This window comes from Pelobates fuscus, chromosome 5 (assembly GCF_036172605.1).
Source record: "Pelobates fuscus isolate aPelFus1 chromosome 5, aPelFus1.pri, whole genome shotgun sequence".
In the NCBI taxonomy this organism is placed as follows: domain Eukaryota; kingdom Metazoa; phylum Chordata; class Amphibia; order Anura; family Pelobatidae; genus Pelobates; species Pelobates fuscus.
In genome coordinates this window covers 61,626,114-61,648,841 of record NC_086321.1, presented here as the reverse complement: position 1 = coordinate 61,648,841, position 22,728 = coordinate 61,626,114, and the positions used below count along the sequence as shown (strand labels likewise).

At 43.1% G+C, this 22,728-nt stretch overlaps 1 protein-coding gene across 2 annotated transcripts in view; it reads right to left on the bottom strand.

The window, feature by feature from the left end:
- RAB27B (RAB27B, member RAS oncogene family) overlaps positions 1 to 22,728 on the bottom strand; it is a 263,969-nt gene that overhangs the window by 92,605 nt on the left and 148,636 nt on the right. For both annotated transcript variants that reach the window (XM_063456824.1, XM_063456823.1), the window contains exon 3: positions 22,224 to 22,307. The gene's annotated coding sequence lies outside the window, so the exon portion shown is untranslated. The remainder of the gene's footprint in view (positions 1 to 22,223; positions 22,308 to 22,728) is intronic.

The following is a 22,728-nucleotide window of genomic DNA, read 5'->3' as shown; positions in this document are numbered from 1 at the left end:
CTCGGAGGCAGAAGGATTTCGTGGACGGGGGCGCTGCTGCTGTCGGGTCGGAAGTGGCCGGGCGGCCCCCTGGCGTTGCAAGACCCACGGAGGGGAGGTCCGGGCGGGCTTCCCCCCCATCGGAGAGTACCGAGGATGACGAGGCCGGAGCCGGGAGACCGCATGACCGGCCTGGGAGGCAGCAGGCAAGTGCAGGGGGCTCCGGCCGGGGCCCTCTTGGCGGGAAGGTTGTTAAGGGGAGCTCTGCCACGGAGAGAGGCGGGAGTAGGCCAGTGGGGGGTGCCCAGGCCTTAGTCCCAAGGGGGGAGGGTCCCGGGGCCCCTAAGCGCAAACGTAGGTCAAAAGGTGTGAGTTCCAGGGGCGGGGGGGGGTCTCGAGAGGTGGCCGGGTCAGATAGCGGGTCCCCCGTAAGGGTGGCAGGTAGGTCCGGGCTGTCGGGGTCTAGTCAGAAAGGGGGTAGGGGTAAAGGGGCGGGGGGAATAGGCGTAGGAAAAGGGGTTACGGAGGTGGCCAGTCGGAAGAAGGCAGGAGGTCGGGGACCGGGATCCTCGGTAGAGGTCGGGCGGCGGGGGGGCCCGGATTCTGAGAGTGGTAGCATTAGTCCTTCACCCGTTAGGTCGCAGGGGTCCCGGGAGGCGCGGGGGAGGTCGGGTCGGCACTGCTCCCCCTCGGACAGCTCGGCAGGGGAATGTGCGGCAGCCCCTAGGTATGGTCGGCAGGGGCGGCCTACTAGTAGAGACGGGAGGAGTCGTAGCCCCAGGGGGTCCAGGGTGCCACGTGGTGGTAGAGGTCAGCGGGAGGCTTCGGTGCAGAGCAGGCGCTCCCGGGGTCGTGACGGGAGGGGTATTGATGTCCGTTACACCCTACCCAGGACTTCTTCTCCTTGTCCTAGGTCTCGGAGCCGTTCCGCCTCCTCGCAGGCTGGGCACCGGGTGGGCTCCCCGGTCGGCGAGACAGCGGCGGAAGTTCCTCTTCCTGGATGTCGGGCGATCCGCAATGCAGCCCCCGCCATCCCGGTTTCGGGGGGCTTGGCCGGTGAGTCCAGTGGGTCACTACACTCTACCGCATTAATTACTACACTTCAGGCACTACTCCACTCATTGGGGGCGGGGGGTGACACTAGCGGCATCGGTCAGGTGTGGGCTCCGGGCGTTGGGGCTGCGGGCTCTCGGGGTGGGAACTCCACAGGGCCTAGTTCGGGCGGGGATATGGTGTTGCCGCAGGAAGTAGGGGAGCTTGGGAGCGAGAGGGCTGAGTTGACAGGGGGCATTCCCGACGCGGCTAGACAGCACGCGTATGTGTCATTTGCGGGCCCGTTGGGGGTCCATTTGAAGCAGGAAGTAAAGGATAAAATATGGAAGGGGGAGTTTTGTGAGATCTTTATAGACCTCAAGGAGGAGGATAAGAAGGACGAGAAGAAGGAGGAGGAGGAGAAAAGGAAGCGGTATCGCAAGATTCCGAAATCCTTCGGGAATTGGCTGAGGGCCTTTTGCGTACTGGCTAGCGTGCTCGGCGAGAAATCGCCGGGGTTATGCTCCTCGCTGTTTTGTTATTTGGATGGCATTTGGGAAGCGTACCGGACTTACGGAGGGTTGGCGTGGTGGCGGTACGATGAGCAGTTTAGGCAGCGGCTGGCGGCTAACCCGGGTATGCGGTGGGACCAAATGGACCTGCCGCTCTGGATGAAGTTAATGATGGCGCAAAAGGCGCAGCCCTTTCAGAACTCGGCCGGCGCTAGGGGGCAGTCCGCCTCGTCGGCCGCCTTACCAAAGGGCTTATGTTGGCTCTATAATGAGGGCCAATGCAAATGGGGGACCGCCTGTCGCTTCAAGCACGAGTGCTCCGGCTGCGGAGGCGCTCATGGGCTCAACCGCTGCTTCAAGAAAGGGAAGTCTGGTGGCGCCGGTGCGGCGGCCGCGGCCGGTGGAGGGGGAGCATCCGCTTCCCCTGGGCTTAACCCCGGTGAGACTAAGCGCGATGGAGCCATGGCTAAGCCGCTACGTTAACAGGGCGGACGCCGCTGTGCTCCGGGCGGGTTTTGGGAAAGGGTTTTTGATTCCGTTTCAGGAGCGGGAGGGGGGATCGGGAAGGCTGCGCAACCTGAAGTCTGTGGCTGACTTCCCGGACGTGGTTAGGGAGAAGCTGGGCAAGGAAGTCGGGCTCGGCCGCATGGCGGGCCCATTCACAGTGCCTCCGCTGGGAGGCCTGCGGATTTCCCCACTCGGGGTGGTTCCCAAAAAGGAGCCGGGTAAATTTAGGCTCATTCATCATCTCTCGTACCCTAAGGGAGAGTCGGTGAATGACGGTATTCATAAGGACTTGTGCTCGGTGTCTTATGCGTCTTTCGACCGGGCGGTCGATTTGGTCCGGAGGGCCGGGCGTGGGGCTCTGATGGCGCAGGTGGATATTGAGGCCGCGTTTCGACTGCTGCCGGTCCACCGGGACTGTCATCACCTGCTGGGGTGTTTCTTCGAAGGGGACTACTTCGTGGACTTGTGCCTGCCCATGGGTTGTTCCATCTCGTGCTCCTATTTTGAGAAATTTAGCACTTTTCTCGAATGGGTGGTAAGGGTGGAAGCAGGGAATCGTTTTATTGTTCACTATTTAGATGATTTTCTGTGCGTGGGGCCGGCTGATTCCTTGGAATGCCTGCGCCTACTGCGGACGGTTGAGTGGGTGGCGGGCCACTTCGGGGTTCCGCTGGCGGCGGAAAAAACTGAAGGCCCGACCACGTGTCTGAGTTTCCTGGGTCTGGAGATTGACTCTGGGTTGGGTGAATGCAGGCTGCCTCGAGATAAGCTGGACAGGCTTCGAGGGGCGGTGGCCGCTGTAGCAGGGGCGCGCAAGGTTACTCTGCGGCAGCTCCAGTCTTTGATTGGGCTGCTCAATTTTGCGTGTCGGGTAATCCCGATGGGACGGGTTTTCAGTCGCAGCCTGTCGGCTGCTACTGCGGGGGTTCGGTCTCCGCACCATTTCATCAGGGTGTCGGCGGCCATGAAGGAGGATTTGGGCATTTGGGATGCCTTCTTGCAGGATTTTAATGGGACGGTGTTGTTCAGGCAGGAGGGCCAGTCATCGGCCGAGCTTGAACTTTTCACGGATGCTTCGGGCAGTGTGGGTTTTGGGGCATATTTTGGGGGCTGTTGGTGTGCGGAGAGGTGGCCGGACTCTTGGGGTTCGAGCCCTCTTATGCGCAACTTGGCTTTCCTTGAGTTATTCCCGTTGGTAGTTGCGATGGCACTATGGGGCGACAAGCTGCGTAATCGGAAAGTGGTCTTTTTCTCAGATAACATGGCGGTGGTTCACGCGGTGAATCGTCAGTCTGCGGCCTCGAGGCCGGTGGTTAGGCTGCTTAGGCGATTGGTGTTGCTGTGTATGTCTCGGAATGTTGTTTTTCGCGCGCGGCATGTTCCCGGTTATTTGAATGAGGTGGCTGACGCTCTGTCTCGCTTTCAGTGGTCCCGATTCTGGCTGGTGGCGCCGGGGGCTTCGAAGGACGGGCAGGCTTGCCCGGACGAGATTTGGCAGCTGGGAACATCCTGCTTGGAGGACTTGTGAAGGCTTCTCTGGCACCGGCCACTTGGGCCTCGTACAGTAAGGTTTGGGGCCTGTGGGAGCGGTCGCTGGACGGGCTGGCCATGGACAGCGGGGAGGCCCTGCGGGATGCTTTCCTGTGGTATACTTGTCAGTTGCTGGCGAAAAGGGCGTCGCCTGCCATGGTGGACAGGTCCATGGCGGCGATGGCGTTTTGGTTCAGATGGCATGGGAAGGAGGACTTTACTAAGACCTTCATTATCAGGCAGGCCCTGAAGGGATATCGCAAGGGACGCAGGTCGCCGGATACCAGGCGCCCGGTGTCAGTCCGACTACTGGGGGATTTGGTGGGTTTGTTGCCCGAACTCTGTTTCGATGGGTTCGAGGCTTCTCTGTTTAAGGTGGCGTTCATTTTGGCGTTTTTTGGGGCATTTCGAATTGGGGAATTGGTAAGCACTAATAAGATGGTGCAAGGGGGCTTGCAATTTTCAGGGGTTCGTGTCTTAGATGGGAAGGTGGTGGTGCACCTTGGCAGGTCCAAAACGGATGTCCGCGGTGTGGGCCGGGACGTGGCACTGGGGGCCTTGCCGGGCTCGGCTTTGTGCCCGTTGGCTGCTACGACAGAGTACCTGGCGCGGAGGCCAGTGATGGGGGGTTCCCTGTTGGTGCATGCCGACGGATCCTCCCTCTCCCGGTTTCAGTTCACGAAAGTTTTTCGGTTGGGCTTGGGGAAGTTAGGGCTTCATGCTGAAAGATTTGGAACACACTCGTTCCGTATTGGGGCTGCCACGGAGGCGGCTCGATTGGGATTGGGGGACGAGGTGGTGAAACGGATCGGGAGGTGGGAATCAGTAAGATTCCGTTCCTATGTCCGATTGGGTCTGTTGGAATAATAAATTTGGGGACCGTTTTATGCAAAAAAAAAAAAAAAAAAAAAAAAAAGAACTGTATATATGTTGGGGTTGAGCGATTTGTACCTGGCTGTACTGTAACGGTTCTCTGTGTTATTTGGGCTGGGGTGGGGGTCTCTGTCGGACTTCCCTCATCATTTGTTTTTTCCCCCCAGGGCGTGAGGCATGGATCGTGGGCCATTCGTTTGTCTTCTGGGCCGAGAGGAGGGCCGCAGCTCGAGCGCAGGGCCAGCAGCTGGGTTTTCCGAGGGGCCAGTTGGCAGTTCGCTGGTTTGGGTATCGGGGTTTCTGCTGGGGGGATGTTTGTGGTAAACTGTTTGGGATGCTGGCGGCGGGATACGCGCCAGACTTACTGGTCTTGCATATTGGGGGTAATGACCTGGGTCTTACGCCGCAACGGCGGCTGGTGAAGTGGATGAAGCAGGACATCAATAAGTTGAGGGGCCTGCTTCCGGGGGTCATGTTGGTTTGGTCGGAGATTGTCCCGAGGCGCCGGTGGCGGCACGCTCGGGATCCGTTAGCTATGGATAGGTGCAGGAAGAAGGTGAATAGCTTGATGGCAAGCTTTGTGCGGAAGGTTGGGGGCGTGGTAGTAAGGCACTCTGAGCTGGAGGAAGGGTTGCCAGGATACTACCGCTCGGATGGTGTTCACCTCTCGGAGGTTGGTTTGGACCTGCTCAACTTGGGTTGGCAGGATGGTATCCGGATGGCTCTGTTTCTTCGGGGTGGCGGAGCTCAGACAGCTTAAGGGGTCAAGGTCTGAGCTTGTGGCGGGACGGGGAGCCGAAGGAGAGAAAATAGGCTCCCCTGGATGAACGTGAGGTGGAATAACAGATTGTGGTCATCGGTGGTTGAGAGGTTTCGAGTCCTGGAGGTGACTCAGAACCTGGTGGGGCAGGGGTATCCGGGTATACCCCTGCCGTGGTTAATGGTTGGTTGGTACTTTGGAATGTTGGTGTATGTGATAAATATGTTATAAATATGTATAGGTGTTATTATATGGGGGTCATTGCCTTTTGTATGGTAGTCGAAGGAACAGGATGCCAGGGGGCGGAGTATGGGGGGCAATGACCCATGTTTAATATGTTAATTTATTATTGTTATTATTATTATTATTATTATTATTATTATTATTATTATTATTATTATTGGTTAATAAAGCTGTGGACAAATTTCCCCATAATACTTAGTGTCTGTGTGTTATTGGGTTAGGTTATGGGGGTGGTTTGTCCTGGATTCCGACTGCCCAAATGGCGACTATACACCTGTCATGTAGCCCCATGTAGCCAGAGCGCAGCTAAGCGGAAAAAGGCCTTGACAGGGGTTAGGAGGCGGGCTTAGGAGGAAGTAAGCAAGGGTTGGATTATGGGTAAGTAGGATGGGCTATTTAAATGAGCAGCCATCTTAGGTGAGTCATTCTAACTTTCTACCCGGTTGAGTTTGTCCCACCCACCCTCCCTTTGTTTGTTATGTGTTTATTTAACCCGTTTCTTTCACAGCGGCGGGACGGGGAGCCGAAGGAGAGAAAATAGGCTCCCCTGGATGAACGTGAGGTGGAATAACAGATTGTGGTCATCGGTGGTTGAGAGGTTTCGAGTCCTGGAGGTGACTCAGAACCTGGTGGGGCAGGGGTATCCGGGTATACCCCTGCCGTGGTTAATGGTTGGTTGGTACTTTGGAATGTTGGTGTATGTGATAAATATGTTATAAATATGTATAGGTGTTATTATATGGGGGTCATTGCCTTTTGTATGGTAGCCGAAGGAACAGGATGCCAGGGGGCGGAGTATGGGGGGCAATGACCCATGTTTAATATGTTAATTTATTATTGTTATTATTATTATTATTATTATTATTATTATTATTATTATAATTATTGGTTAATAAAGCTGTGGACAAATTTCCCCATAATACTTAGTGTCTGTGTGTTATTGGGTTAGGTTATGGGGGTGGTTTGTCCTGGATTCCGACTGCCCAAATGGCGACTATACACCTGTCAAGCAGAATGCAAAGACTATGTGACAAGAACTGTTCTAGAATACAGTTACATTTATGCTGCACCATTTGTTTGGAGAATAATACATGTAAATCTTGGGTGGTCATCATATACACCAGTCGAAGTGGAATGCTTTAGAAAGCAAGCATCTATCATATTTCCCATCAAGTAAATAAAAAAAACAGCCATGCAGGAAACTTTTGCAACTTCTGATTTTAAATGATGAATCAATGCAATATCACGTTTTGGAAATGTTTCTGCAAATCTTACGATTGCAGACACAAATCACTGTCTTTGCTAATTTTCTTTCTGCTTTGATCTTTTCAAAGATGTAGTTTGGCTCAGAGTCTATCCATGAACTTCTGACAAATTTAACACTATCTATTTGGAACAAGCCATATACTCTATCCTTTAATCCTAACCAATAAGTGCATTTGATTATTCAATAATCATCTTATATTTACATTTGTATTGCAATTTGTAATAATTGTGTGTGTCTTTGTTTTATACTGTATTGCCTATTTGAAATGCATTTACAGAGATACACATTTCCGCTATGTTTTGTTTCTGATGGGTTTTCATTGATGTTACGTTACTAATGCAAGTTCTGTGTGTCCACTGTGGTTGTCATGGATACAGAACACATTTGAAAACTGTATGACATTAGACACAATCATCAACAAAGGTCCATGTTCACAATGCCATAGCATGCTGCACCTATTTGGGGCAATTTTGACAGCAAAAAAAAGAAAACATTTGGAACAAGCTCAAAAAGAATGCTAGCGTAATACCAAGTACTGAGTTTTTAAAAAGGACATACATAATTACAAACATTTCTAGTAAACTATCCTTTATCATTGCATACAAATGTTTGTAATTATGAGTCCTTCATTAAAATTCAGTCGCACTGTGCTGCATTCGTGCAGCTTTTGTTTGCTGTCTATATTCATACCATTGTTGCAGAGCTACAGGAGTTTCAAGCGGCGCAGAAGCAATTTTTTTTTTCTTCTTTTCGAAAACCATGGGATTCATGTGGGAAAACTGTGGGATTTCAGATGGCTGGGTTTAAGACACTATTAGCAAATACTAGGTAAGTGCACAGTTCAAAATGTGTAAATCCTGAAATGCTCTAAAACACTTATGTGGGATGACCTTAAGTCACACCTAAAACATATAGAAAAATACTTAGAAGATGTAAGGAATATTCCAAGAGAAAACTTGATTCCTATAAAAAGTAGGAAAAGTGAAGAAACAGCAACATTCCTTTTATCTGCAATTTTAACGACAACGATAGAAAAACACAAAGAGCAATCCAAAAATATTGAAACAACCTACAAGATATCTCAATTCTAAAAAATATTCTACCAACACAACCCAAGAATAAGGAGATTCAAGTACAGAGTACCTTAAGACTAATACAGCCAAGTCACTTTTTAAATAAGAATGTAGAATTCTATGGATGTCATCTATGTCTCTATGGTAGAGAAACAAAAATTGAAAAAAAAAATTTGAAAAACACAATAGAGATTTTAAAATTAAGGATCAATTAACTTTTTTTCAAAAGGTGTCATATATTTATTGAACTGCTCTTGTGGTTTACTTTATGTCGGAAGATCCATTAGATGTCTGCATGTTAGAGTGTCCAAACACAACGGGAATATCAAGAAAGGAGCAGAGATACACATTTTTAAATATTCCACAACCAAAGCCCAGAGGGCTTATTTTTTTATTTTTTTGTGCACAAAAGTTGGTGAAAAAGGATTGGATGGGGGGGGGGGGCAGTCAAAAATATGTATTGAGGAAATTATTTTTTTATTTTAATTCCCTAGCCCCACATTTACTAAACCAGGACTTTAAAATATGTCAATTTTTTAAATAATAAAACATTTTAAAATAATATAATTAAGTTATATATTTTAATAATCAGTTTTTAAGATTTAATACAACCATCCAGAATTTATATATGATACTTTTAAGTATATTTCTAACTTCAGATTTAACATAAGGATTTATTATATTTAAATTTAATAAATCTGGTTATTTTTATGAATCTGCGCATAGCACTTTATATAAGCACATTTTTTTGATGTAAGGATGTTTCACCCCGCAGTATTATCACTTTTTTATAGGTTTTATGTTCAATAACTATTAATTTTATGTCTGTAAACCATTGTAACAGCATCCAATAATGTGGAATTGTAATTCATATGCAGAATGGATAACTTTAAAACCCAATAGAAGTAATTCAGAATGCCAGGCACAAGGAGAATGATGCGACCAAGTTTGCAAGATGCGTTCCAACACGAGCACTCGTCGCACCATAAATGATGCGAACATTACTACAAGGCCAGAACTCTGACATGGAACACAAGCTGCGTTCCAGAAGAGGAAAAGATGGCATTCTGGAAGTGGTTTTCGGAGGCAATGGATGAGTATTTAAGAGAAAGCCAAGAGAGGACAGTTATATATCAACTGGAGAAGCTTCTGCAGAGGGCAAAACATGTTTTGGACTTTATGTTTTTTCCATTATTGGTACCAACCATCTGTATTTTGTATATTTTATTTTTATTTGTATGTTTTTGTTATTTCCTGCACCAATAAAAGGATTTACCATATTTTCTTGCAGAAGACATCTGGATGCATCAATATCTGCTATATGGGACAAAAAACATTTTGAGACCATATGAATGCATTCATGTTTATAGACCATTTGGTTGCATTATACAGTATCATGCTATGAAGCTTCTCCTGCTCATATGGACACCTTTGAGATCAGAATCTCCCATAATCATTCTACTTGAGCCAAGTGACCATATTGGCTCTAAGTTTGTGAGTAGATTTGATCTAGTAATACCTATATATACGTTTTTCTGCATTATTGTGTATTTTCTTTGTTTCCCTATAGATTGCAATTATACCAGCAACAGAGAAGTATTGTCTTATGTTTCTCTACCTATTGTGTGTATTTAAGCCACTATTATATCACAACGGGCTCACCCCCTCCCTCGCCAACCCTTTTTACCTTCTTTTCTTTTGGTCCTCTTTTGTAGTTCTAGTTTTTGTTGATGTCCGAATACAGAATTGAGACGTGCAAAGATTGTTGCTCTATGTACTTTTGTGCTATGTCTCTTAAATAAAGAAATATATCTATATCTATATATATATATATATATATATATATATATATATATATATATATATATATTTTATAATTTTTTTTAAATGTTCTTAGCTACTGAATTTTCCTAACCTCACCTTCAATTCTTGCAAATGTGTCATTCTTTTGAGCTTTAAGCACTGCCAAAATATGATTCCACTGTGCCCTATTCACGTGACCAGTTTGGAGAACTAGATTCCCTTGTACCCAGGTTCAGACTGGCTATTAATCAAACTGGGCAAATGCTGGGTGGGCCGCTATGGACATGGGACAAGGCCAAAGATAAGAGGATCTCCCCTGCTGGCCCATGCAGAGCCGGTGCGAGCCAGCACTATCGAAGGCACTGGCACTTTACTTTAGAAGAGTGAAGGGTAAGGAGGACCCAGGAGGCTATATTTCTGCTGCAAGTTGGGCAGTTCTGAGCATTGCCATAGCTACCACTGCAACACTACGTGTAGTGCAGTGCCTGGGCTCACGAGAGGAGTGAACTCTGCTTGTAGTCAGAGGAGATGCAGGTTAACTAACTACCACTGAACCACCAGGGTTTGCAATGTTCCCCCTCCCTGGCAAAAGATAAGAAGAAGGATGGGGGAATGTAAAGTTTTTTGTTTTTTTTAAATAAATAAAAAAAAAAACATATTTTCGCCATCTTTTCCTCCTTACACACAATATAGGCCTTGTACCTTCCAAAATAATCACACACTGCATCCCTCACACACACTGAACCCTTACACACTGCACGCCTACGCACACTGCAACCCTCACAAACAGCACCCCTACACACTGCATCCCTACATTTACTAGATTCCCTGTAGACACTACGTTGCTTATACACACACTGCACAACATATGCACACACCCAAGATCCCCTATACACACACACCACCACACACTAGATTCTTGAAATACACACTACATCCCCTATGCACACACTAGATCCCTTGTACACAAACACACCTTCTACAAACACATGATCTTTACAGCTCATGCACATACCACATCACCTATACACACACACTACAGCTCCCATCCACAGAATCGATGCATTCCCTACAGGCACACTATGCCCACTATACACACAATAGTACCTATATGCATACACTCTCCACAGCCCCTAGTTGTTACGCTACTAGTGGTGATTTGGATTGGAACTCAACTGCATCTTGTAATCTCCCTAATTACAATAGTGAAGAAATGGAGAATCCTTAAGTATCAATACTGTAGCTTTAAGAAAAAAGAGAATATCTGGTAACTTGATTCAACCGAAGTTTTAATACGTGTTAAACTTAAATGAATTGCATTTAGGCAAAACTCCAATAAGAAGAAGTGCAAGTAATCAACAACGCAGAGTTCATTATTAAGTATTCCTTCAGAGATCCATTAAGTAACATTCTTTCATGAGAATAATCTTCAATAGGAACAATAATCAAGTAGCTAAGAATATATGCAAAGCAAGAAACAGTTCATAGTGAATAAGCACGATGGAAGTTGTCCTTCATGAGATTAGTAACTTGAAACACTGAATGTAATTGCAAAGCAAGAAACAGTTCATAGGAGAGGTAAGTCTGGTGGAAGTAGCTCCCAGTAGCTGAGCCTGTGGAGCCCGCGGTCTCGCGGAGGCAGCTCACACGTTAGCTCACACAATCAATCACCAAGCACTCTCTGGCCCAGTCTCCCTAAATACCGTCAGAGCTGTGTCAGAGGGGGGCAGGGTCCGGCTCCTCACTGCTGAGTGCCAAACCCGGAACGTTACTCCATGACACTAGTCACACATATTACACCACAAACACAACACAAATGAAACACCACAGCACAATACGCTCACTCATGCAGCCTCACTCAATCCCACAAGCAAACATAATACACTTTCCTGGCCCTTTTGTCTTTTGCCATTCCACTTATGTAGACACCAGAGACAAGTCACAGGCAAGCGCAGCACAAGCATTTCATTAAATGTGTTTGTGCCTTGCAGAACAAATACAGGACCTTTTTCTCACACAAGAGCTCTTCAGCAGAGCTCTGCACATGGGCTGCCCTGGAAGAACATTGGACCAATATGCTCACTTTGAAAGTTGGTGTGCTTGTCACTGGTGATAACACAAACCACCCCCTCTCTGACCTGCCTTCTTCCCACTGGGCCACTGTGATTTAAAAATGCACCCTCACGTACACCTGTTTACAATCTTTTGCTTTTCACTCAAAACCATTAATGTGGTCTATGTAGGTCCTGTGGACACAGATGTGCATTTGTTTGGAATGTGAGGACAAAGACACCATTGCATTTATGTGGAGCAGTAAATCAGTGTTGTGACTGAGCCCAACACTAAGCTGTATGTTTAGGACCAGACCAGCTGAAGAGCTCGCAAGTTTGTTCTGGCAGCACAAAAACATTTAATGACACACTTGTGCTGCGTTTGCTTGTCACATATGCATATGCCTCCAGTGTCGCCATAAGGTGGATACCAGATGACAAAAGTGCCAGGAAAGTGTATTATGCTTGTGTTTAGATGCTGCTTGTGTGATTGATTGTGGAGAGGTGTTTTTAGCTGTGTTGCGTTTGCGTTGTAATATGTGTGGCTAGGAGCTGTATTGTGTGTGGTAAAGTACTGTGTAGAGTGTGTGTGTGGGTGGTATAGTGTGTGTACAGGGATTGCAGTGAGCGTGTGCATAGGGGCTATAGTGTATACACTATAGCCCCTGTGCACACACTCACTGCAATCCCATGTATAGGTGATGTAGAGTGTGTATAGGATAAAGAGAGCATGTGTTTAGGGGATTGAGTGTGTGCATAGGTGCTCAAGAGTGTGTATACAGGATGCAGTGTGCATGTCAGAGATTTAATGTGTAGGCGATGCAGAGGGCATGTGTGTAGGGGATCTAGTGTGTGTAGGGGATCCAGTGTGTGTATAGGAGATGTATCAGGGGTGTGTCTAGGTGGTACAGTGTGTGTATAAAGGATATAGTGTCTATAGGGTATGTGTAGGGGTGCAGTGTGTGCAGGGATACAGTGTGTGTGTAGGAATGCAGTGTGTGTGTGAGGGAATCAGTGTGTGTGAAGAGAGGTGCAGAGAGTTACTGTGTTGAGTGTTACAATATTGTATATATGTGGGGGGGTAAGAAGTGACAGCGCAAATATCTATCTATTTATTTATTTATTTTTATGCAAAAAACAACAACAACAAAACACTTTGTCAGAGGGCTGTAATGGCACTCACTCTCCTACAGTAAATTGCAAGTGAGCTGGCGATCCCACTGACACATGAAGGCACACAGCAGGGCACTTCGATAGATCCTCTGATCTCCCCTGTCAACCTCAACACATGGCCATTGCGGCCCTCAAGCCATTTGCCAAGTTTGCCAGATGGCTAGACCAGGCGTATGGTTACACTGTTGGTACTGTATTAGTGTAAAGATTAAACATTGGGCTCGCTTCAGGGATTTATTATGTTTGTCTTGCAAATAATTTTTCATAATAAAGTTATTAGCAATCCTCTTTGGAGAATTTGTTTTAGAAAAGTTGTTCATTTTAAAATGTAGCTGATAGTGTCAGTTTGCTTTTTTATGTTTTTGGTGGTGAATTTTCATCAATAAATCTTTTATGGAAAATGTACTATTCACGTCTGTAAATTGCCATAGCCATGAATGCAGCATCGAAAATTCAATTTATGGCATCCTCTAGCACAGTGTCTCCCAAACCAGTCCTCAAGACCCCAAAACAGTCCAGGTTTTGTCAGTATCTCCATTGGAATAAAACAGGGAAATAAAATTAGTTATCAAACAAAAAATGGAAAATAATGCATTAATTTTGAAAAATAAATAAATAACTGCAACATTAGAGTTTTTTTTGGCAAACAAAAGTATGAACATATTTAGAGCATTTCAAACAAAGGTTGGCAAGTTATTTTTGAATTCATGGACATATTCTACTACATAATTACAATGCGCAAAACAGACAACACATTGTACACATTACAAGAATAACAAAGGTTTTTTTTGCTATCAAACATAGTTATCCTATTTATTAAAAATGTCATTTTTTTTGTTCTGCAACATTATTTGTGCTTCTTTGTAAAACTTTGTTTTCAAAACTCCAGTATTAATGTTTCCTCGTTTATAGACCAGTTCTTCATATTTAAGGTTTCTCTACTGACATCTGGTTTTGCAAAGAAGCTGCCATTGTTGCATTGTTGCCATTTTTACAATTTCAAAAATAGAACAATACTTTTTTTTGTTGTTGTTTTTTTTGTTGCTTTATTTCATTTATTTATAAAATATTTTACCAGGAAGGAAACATTAAGATTTTGCTCATTTTCATGTATGCGACATTTGAGCAATGGTAAATAAATAAACATAAAAATTTTAGCACTACTTAGTTTTGAGGCACGATTTACCTTTTTATTAAAACACCTTTTGTTAAAATAATATCTTCCATTGTAAACAAAAATATACTAAAACGATTAAAACTGTGTACTAGTAACTGAGCTAACTTTCTGTGAACACGACTTCTACATAGCTTTGTACACATGGGTACTAAACAAAGTTCTGCCTCAATTGTATTAAGTGAAATTTTATTAGTCCATCATATCTGTTACTAAACTGACAGCGCCACATCGTCCTAGTCCCTGTAAACTGATTATTAGTGATGTACCGAACTGTTCGCCGGCGAATAGTTCCCGGCGAACATAGCATGTTCGCGTCCGCCACCGCGGGCGAACACATGCGGTGTTCGGTCCGCCCCCTATTCGTCATCATTGAGTAAACTTTGACCCTGTACCTCACAGTCAGCAGACACATTACAGCCAATCAGCAGCACACCCTCCCTAGCAGACCCTCCCACCTACTGGACACTTTTTTTTTAGTGCATATAAATGTTACAAGTAGATACTACCCCCAGACACTCTGTGTTACTGCAGATACTCCCTCCAGACACCCTGTGTTACTGCAGATACTCCCCCCAGACACTCTGTGTTACTGCAGATACTCCCTCCAGACACTGACACAGAGCAGAATAGGGACTGTTCCCCCTACATAGGGTCACTTGGTAGATATGGATTGACACCTATCCTAAGGATCCCTGATAAACACTGACACGAAGCCCTCCATGGGTGAAGATGGATTAATTTTTTTTTTGTGCTCGGGTTTTTTATTTTTATTTTTAAGTTCGACGGGTATGATGGCTTTTTATTTGGCCTTTTTGGGGGCTAAAAAAAATGAAGATTTTAGAAGAAGAAGACGTTGAATAGTAAGTTGAATTTTACTTTACAGGGTAGTAATTTTATTCCCCCTTCACTATTTTTTAGGGTGAGGGGGGTAGGTAGGGGCTTTTTTATTTGGTTGTGTGACTAGGGGCTTGGGGACACACACTGCATACACACTATACACACATTGCACACACTATACACACACTACACACAATATACACACACTATACACACAATATACACACACACTGTACACACTATACACACACTGTACACACTATGCACACACACACTACACACACTGCATACACACACTACACACACTGCATACACACTGCACACACTATACACACTGCACACACTATACACACACTGCACACTCTATACACACACTATACACACACTGCATACACTATACACACTCTACACACACTGCATACACACTGCACACACTGCATACACTATACACACACTATACACACACTGCACACACTATACACACACTGCATACACTATACACACACTGCATACACACTATACACACACTGCATACACACTATACACACACTGCACACACTATACACACTATACACACACTACACACACACACTGTACACACTATGCACACACTGCATACACTATGCACACACTATACACACACACTACATACACACTGCACACACTGCACACATTATACACACACTACACACACTATACACACAATATACACACACACTGTACACACTATGCACACACTGCACACACTGCATACACTATGCACACACTATACACACACACTACACACACTGCATACACACACTATACACACTCTATACACACACTGCACACACTATACACACTATACACACACACTATACACACTCACTATACACACAATATACACACACTGTACACACTATACACACTCACTATACACACAATATACACACACTTTACACACTATACACACACTGCATAAACATACATTTAAAAAAAATTGCAGCTGTTTTTTACATTTCAAAGTTGGGGAGGGGGGTGCCAAATAAAGGATCCGCCCCGGGTGCCAAATGCTCCAGGTACGCCCCTGTATAGAGGGGAGCCATGTTACTCTGTATATAGAGAGGAGCCATGTTTACACTGTATATAGAGGGGAGCCATGTTACTCTGTATATAGAGGGGAGCCATGTTACACTATATACAGTGGAAACATGGCTCCCTCTATATACAGAGTAACATGGCTCCCTCTATATACAGAGGGGAGCCATGTTTACACGGTATATAGAGGGAAGCCATGTTACTCTGTATATAGAGAGGAGCCATGTTTACACTGTATATAGAGGGAACCATGTTTACACTGTATATAGAGGGGAGCCATGTTACTCTGTATATAGAGGGGAGCCATGTTACTCTGTATATAGAGAGGAGCCATGTTTACACTGTATATAGAGGGGAGCCATGTTACTCTGTATATAGAGGGGAGCCATGTTACACTGTATATAGAGGGAGCCATGTTACTCTGTATATAGAGGGAGCCATGTTTACACTGTATATAGAGGGGAGCCATGTTTACACAGTATACAGAGGGAGCCATGTTACTCTGTATATAGAGGGAGCCATGTTTACTCTGTATATAGAGGACTGTTTGCGGTGCGTTAAACGGGGAGTTTGGTCTGTCACTGTGAAGCGGGCGTAACCTTTACACTACCTGATCAATACAACATCATACCTGATGTTTTAAAGCACGTTATTCCAAACAATTTAGGAATGTTAGGTGATTTATGCCCTTTATGGATTAAAACCAGACTCTGCATCAACTATGTAATTTTCCATGGGAGTTTTGCCATGGATCCCCCTCCGGCATGCCACAGTCCAGGTGTTAGTCCCCTTGAAACAACTTTTCCATCACTATTGTGGCCAGAAAGAGTCCCTGTGTGTTTTAAAATTCGCCTGTCCATTGAAGTCTATGGCGGTTCGCACGGTTCGCCCGTTCGCGAACATTTGCGGAAGTTCCCGTCCGCCGTTCGCGAACCGAAAATTTTGTGTTCGCGACATCACTACTGATTATTTTATAATGTGTAAAACATGAGCTACATAATTGAACATTATGTCAGCAAGGTTTAATATACCCACGTGTAGTAGAAAACTCCGCCATACCCATAGAAAGTTCAAGCTTCCAAAATATATGGACATTTTGGAGTCCCAACCAATTTGGAGTTGCCAGCTATTCATGTATAGGCGGTATAGTCTGGCCAACCTGGATATCAGAGAAGACCCCCTATATACAAAGCGGGATTGTGATGCTAAATGTACATGCAGTTGGGCAGCCTGATATGAACTCTAGAGCAATAGAGCTTTCTATTGATATGTGAGCACTTCAGAAGTACTCTGTACATGGGCAAGCTTTACGGAGGCTGACGAGGAGGGCTGCCATTAACAACCCCCATATTTTTCCAGACACTTTACTTAATGACTTCTCCGCTTTGGATGCCATGATAGTTGGATTGCTAGAATCAGGCTATCCTGGCCTATTAACCTATGATTCCCACTGAAAACTAAATTAGAAGTTTAGTTCTGCACCAGCAAATCAACAGGTGATGGGCTTGGCTGTAGGTGCCTGGAGACCTGTCTTATGTCAAACTGCTTAAAAATGGTTTGACATTAAACAGGTGGACCGTGCCACCTGTTTAATGATCTGCAGTGGTTATAGTGCTCAACATAATAGTATGAAGGTTGCCCATTTGGAAATGGTTTGACATTAAACAGGTTGACCGTGCCACCTGTTTAATGATCTGCAGTGGTTATAGAGCTCAACATAACAGTATTAAGGTTGCCCATTTGGAAAATGCTGACCAGGATATATCAACAGGTTTTTTTTCTCCTATATTGAGATACATCATGCAGGAACTTTTTATAATTTCAACCATTTCAAAATCACAAGGCATAATACTATGCAGAGCTGCTGTTCCACACCCATAGGTTTAACACTAAGGTTAATAGCGCCATCTGCTGACCGTGCTTTTTCTAATTTACCACTTGCTACTTTCAATCTTAAATGGAAACTGTCTCTTAAAAAACCCAAACTAAATTTAGAAATACATACCTCTTTATCCTGCAACAAACCACCTCCGTCGCAGCTCTAGTTAAATAATTTTTAAAAGCTCTGTTCATTGCACTTGGAGGTCAGTTCAGGGAAACATCCAATGGAGGATGGGTAAGTGTGGTTATCCCTTGAGAAATTCACTCGTAACTGTGCCGAAACATTGGGGTTTGTTTGATACACGTGTCCAGTCCTTTGAGGTAATATGCTAGTGAGCGTATATGTGATTTAAGAGCATGTTATATAGCCTCTAGCACTGGTTGTTATAGTCTAGATTTTGTTTATTTTTGTAATTATTTTAGTTTGATTTACTTTGTGTATATAATAAAGAAATTTGAGTTATTAACTAAGGAGTGCATCTTTTTGTATATAGTACTATGCCTCTTTAAGATAGCACACATATTTGTTCTGTGAACTACAGCCTTTTTCCGGTTAATTTTGTTTAGCTAAAGCCTAGAAATATACATACTATATTCAGGAGGTAACTATGTATTACTAGGACTGTATAATATAGAAGGCATGGTAGGCATCTGTCTACCAGTGGATGTGTTCATAAGGCACCTGTCTTTGTAGATAAAAAGCAGAGTAGGCAGCCTTCAGTATTCCAGATGTCGTGAACTATGAGTGTTTTTCTGTCAGTGAATGTGTGCGTCTGTCAGTGAGTGTGAATCTGTCAGTGTGTGTCTGTCAGAGTGTGTCAAATCAGTGAGTTTGTATGTCATTGTTTGTCAGTGTATATGAGAGTGTGTGTCTGTCAGTGTGTGTGTGTCTGTCTGTCTGTCTGTCAGTGAAAGTGTGTGTTGGTAAACAGTATGTGTGCCAAAGAATGGATCTTTTAGTGAGTGTATGTCAGTGAATGCATCAGTAAAAAAAAGTGTCACCCTTAATAGGAAGGGGTGGGGAAAATTTCAATATGGGGGTGGGGGGGAGGTGACCGGGCACCGTCAAAGCCAAAATACACCACTGATGATGAAGCATGTATTATGGTGATAATGGCATCAAGGAGTTTCCAGAGACAGCAAAATAAACAATAAGAAGACTCTAGTAGCTTTCACTCATCCACTGGACGAGTTTCCCTCACAGACCTTTAATCTTTGCGATCCTAGGTGATTTAACAGGAAGTGGCTAATCTGTGACTGGCTGTAATCAGAGCAGAGATTATAGGAAGCCAGCCAGTAAAAAAATAGCGACAAGTTTGGACAAGGCCACTACTAACAGCGACAGCATGTGACTGCTATTAACCAGTTTGGAAACAAGCACCAAGTCTCCTGCCACCTAGAAAAAGAAGACTTACCTAAAAACGAAATCATAAAAGGTGACTTTTTTTTTAAATGTATCAAAGATTATCAGATCTGGCAATCGCCACGTCAGATTCCATATATATCAAACACGACCAGCCTGCTCATTCTGCAGATATCATGACCCTGGTGTCTTGGGAGTTAAGGTTTGTCCCCGAAGAATGTAATTAGGGAAATGTGTTTGCAACATTATAAAATATGTTGAATAAATGAATCAACAGCTGTTCATATTTGCATTAAAGGTTCATACAATATTTGTCTTGAATATTTTAAAATAATATTAATATATTTGATTAAATTGTCAGACGTGTAACGATTATAAAAAAATTTTAAAAAAAGATTATAACTGTACTAGTAAATGAAAGCTGCAGATCAGATTATTATAAAGTTCTTCATGTACTCCAATGAGTTTTTATTTGCAGTAAAGAGTATAAGCAAACAAACGTTTTACTTTTATATATGCAAAAGTGTTAGACATGTAATAATTCTAAGTACCTATTATTATTTAGAATATATGTCATTTAATTGATAAATGTTACACCACTACTGCCTCAAGAAGAATATAATGTATGGAGAAGTATGTAATATATATATAAAGAATATACCTGACGCATTTTGTGTACATGCATTAATAGCAGATCACCTTACCTGTCCTAAGCTCACACCTCCCTTTTTCTTACAGTACTTAACCTTTAAAAATGATTTTCTAATACAAAAGATTTAGGATTCAAAGATGCATTATGGAATTCCTTCTCTGAACTTTTGTTGCTCGAGGAAACTTGCTTTTAAAGTGACATTATAGGCACTTAGACCATTTCATCTCATTGAAATGGTATAGGTGCAATGTCCCTATCTTTTTAACCCTGCAATGTAAACATTACAGTTTCCCTGAATAGCCTCTAGTGCAGGCTTCCCCAAACTCTGGCCCTCCAGATGTTGCTGAACTACAACTCCCATGATTGTCAGCCTACCTATTTCATTCATTGAATCATGGGAGTTGTAGTTCAGCAACATCTGGAGGGCCGGAGTTTGGGGAAGCGTGCTCTAGTGGCTGTCAGCAATGTTCTGAGAAACTGCAATGTTTACATTGCAGGGTTAAGACTGACTATAGTCTTGCAGACAGCCACTAGAGGCTCGTCCTGGTGTCTCACGGAGTTTATCTCAGTGAAATGATTCTGGACATCCTCACACTTTACATTCTAATTTACTTATGATTTTCAAAGATCTTTAAATTTATTAATCAGCTTGTCTCATACCTTTCTTCTCTCACAAAGATATTATCTAAGGTTTAAAATGAACATGAACACAATGAAGGGAGCAATGAGAATTTTACAGTGATGCTAGAAATGATGATTGCATAGGAAAATATTTAACTGTGATTTGTTTTTGTTGTTGTTGCAAATTGTAGACTTTTAATGCAGGAAGTCAAACAATGAAGTTACAGAGCCTCATTACAGAAATAGATTGAAAACATGAAGACTAAATAAACAAAGCCTACTGCTTTGGTGAACACAGGATGTTAATGAGAGGTGCTTTAATATCCTGAATGAATTCTCGGCAAGATTAGTAGAATAAATTCCTAGAATTAGTCAAAAGGAATTAATTGCTTTATTGCTGGGGAAAAAAAGCAAAATATTAAGAGGGAAATTTATTGTGGCAAATCCATACTTTGGGCAAAGTGCTAAACAAGGATGAATCACCATGGAAACCATACAATATTTTTGAAAAATGGAGCATTTCACCCCCGAAAAAAAACAGTTTTGTTTCAGTTTATTCCCCCATAGACTGAAGTGAGTAAACATGACCCTACATTGGAATAAAGAAATGTATCCCTTAACCCCTTAAGGACCAAATTTATGGAATAAAATGGAATCATGACATGTCAGACATGTCATGTGTCCTTAAGGGGTTAAAGTTGGATAACCGATAAGGACCAGGTAGAACATGTGGTAAAATTGTAAGGTTCTTCTAAAATTTATTTGGAAATGAAAATCAGAAATCTAGAGGGAGAATCTGACCGAGTGAAGATCTGAAAAATATAAAGAATCATCATAGTACATTACTAAAACTATATTGAGACGTTAGTATAGGACTAAATATTCTCAATCTATTCACATATTTCTTAAGTAGACTTAAAATGTTAAATTCCACATGGTAGAGAAAATCCCAATTATAGAAGCAGTAGAGACAAAATATAAATTGAATAAATAATAACCAGCTCACTTAGAGACAAACATTGCCAACAGGGAAGGGATTTAACCCAAAAGGGAATGGCTGGGGACATATGGGAGATTTAATGACCTGTTACTCGCAAATAACACTTTATAACAATATAGTAAATACACCAAACAACAAACTCAAACTCAATAAATTAAATACACAAAAGGATAAAAAACTGATTCATTTTTCAATAGTCACAAAGAGATCAATGTACTTGAAAATGGATTAGATGTTGTACATTTATTCCTGGAAATTATCTTTGGGATTGTAATATCTCCTGTGCTAATTTATAGAAAGGTTATCTTAATACCATCAGCAATTTTGTGAGTCTCCCTTTTCATTCATTGAAATTCAATGATTTTTACACTTTTACCAATACGTTCACTATGTAACTTTACCATTGTGTTTCTGTACTCTACATATGGATAGATATGATGATTTATAATTGGGTTCTTAATTTTTCATTTTTTCACTGTTCTTTTACCCATCATCGGTACTGTAGCATTGTGATTGATATTTTATGTTTTTCTTTCTTTCTTTCTTTCTATCTTTTTTTTTTTTTTGTGAATACATTTGTTACAGTATGTTTTTAGACATAGAAGAATATGTGAGTTGAACATGGTTGGCAATTGTTTTGGACAGAGACCTCTATAAAAACATTACAAAATGCCACGGTTTTACCAATTTAATGGCTGGAAAGACTACAGCATAGCAGATTGGGGATATTTATGTATTTATTTTTGGATGGGGGAGTTCACTGTGTTTGTCCAGTTGATGTGAATCACAAATAATGAATTTTCTCAGCTTACCTCTTAAGCCACTCCTGTGTTTCTACCGTCAGATCTTCCTCATCCCTTGTAAGCCTGATAGGCTGCCTCTTTGTCTACTCAAGTCTGTTTAAGGAAAAAAGTTAAAGAAGGTACCATTAATTTTGTAGTGTAACAATAGTAAGAGTAACAAAGAATTCAATATAATTATAGTACGACTCCTATAGTGGGGGGTAACGCCTAAGTTTAATCCAAATTTTATGTTCGAGATAGAATAGGAGTGTAAGCCATAGAATAAATGCAAAATGTGTTTACCCAAGCTAGAAAACCATCCTTAATAGCACAAACGGCAGTTTGACATTCACGTTTCACTCCATACTGCAAGTGACACTTTTTGTTCCACATTGATGCAATCTGTACCGCCATAATTGTATCAAAGATTTAACCGCTATGTATACAGTTGCCTACACGCAATGAATATCGTTACAGAAACATAGGTCTTCTGAGATAGGGGATTAGTCCGTGGTATTGGCATGCAATTGATATA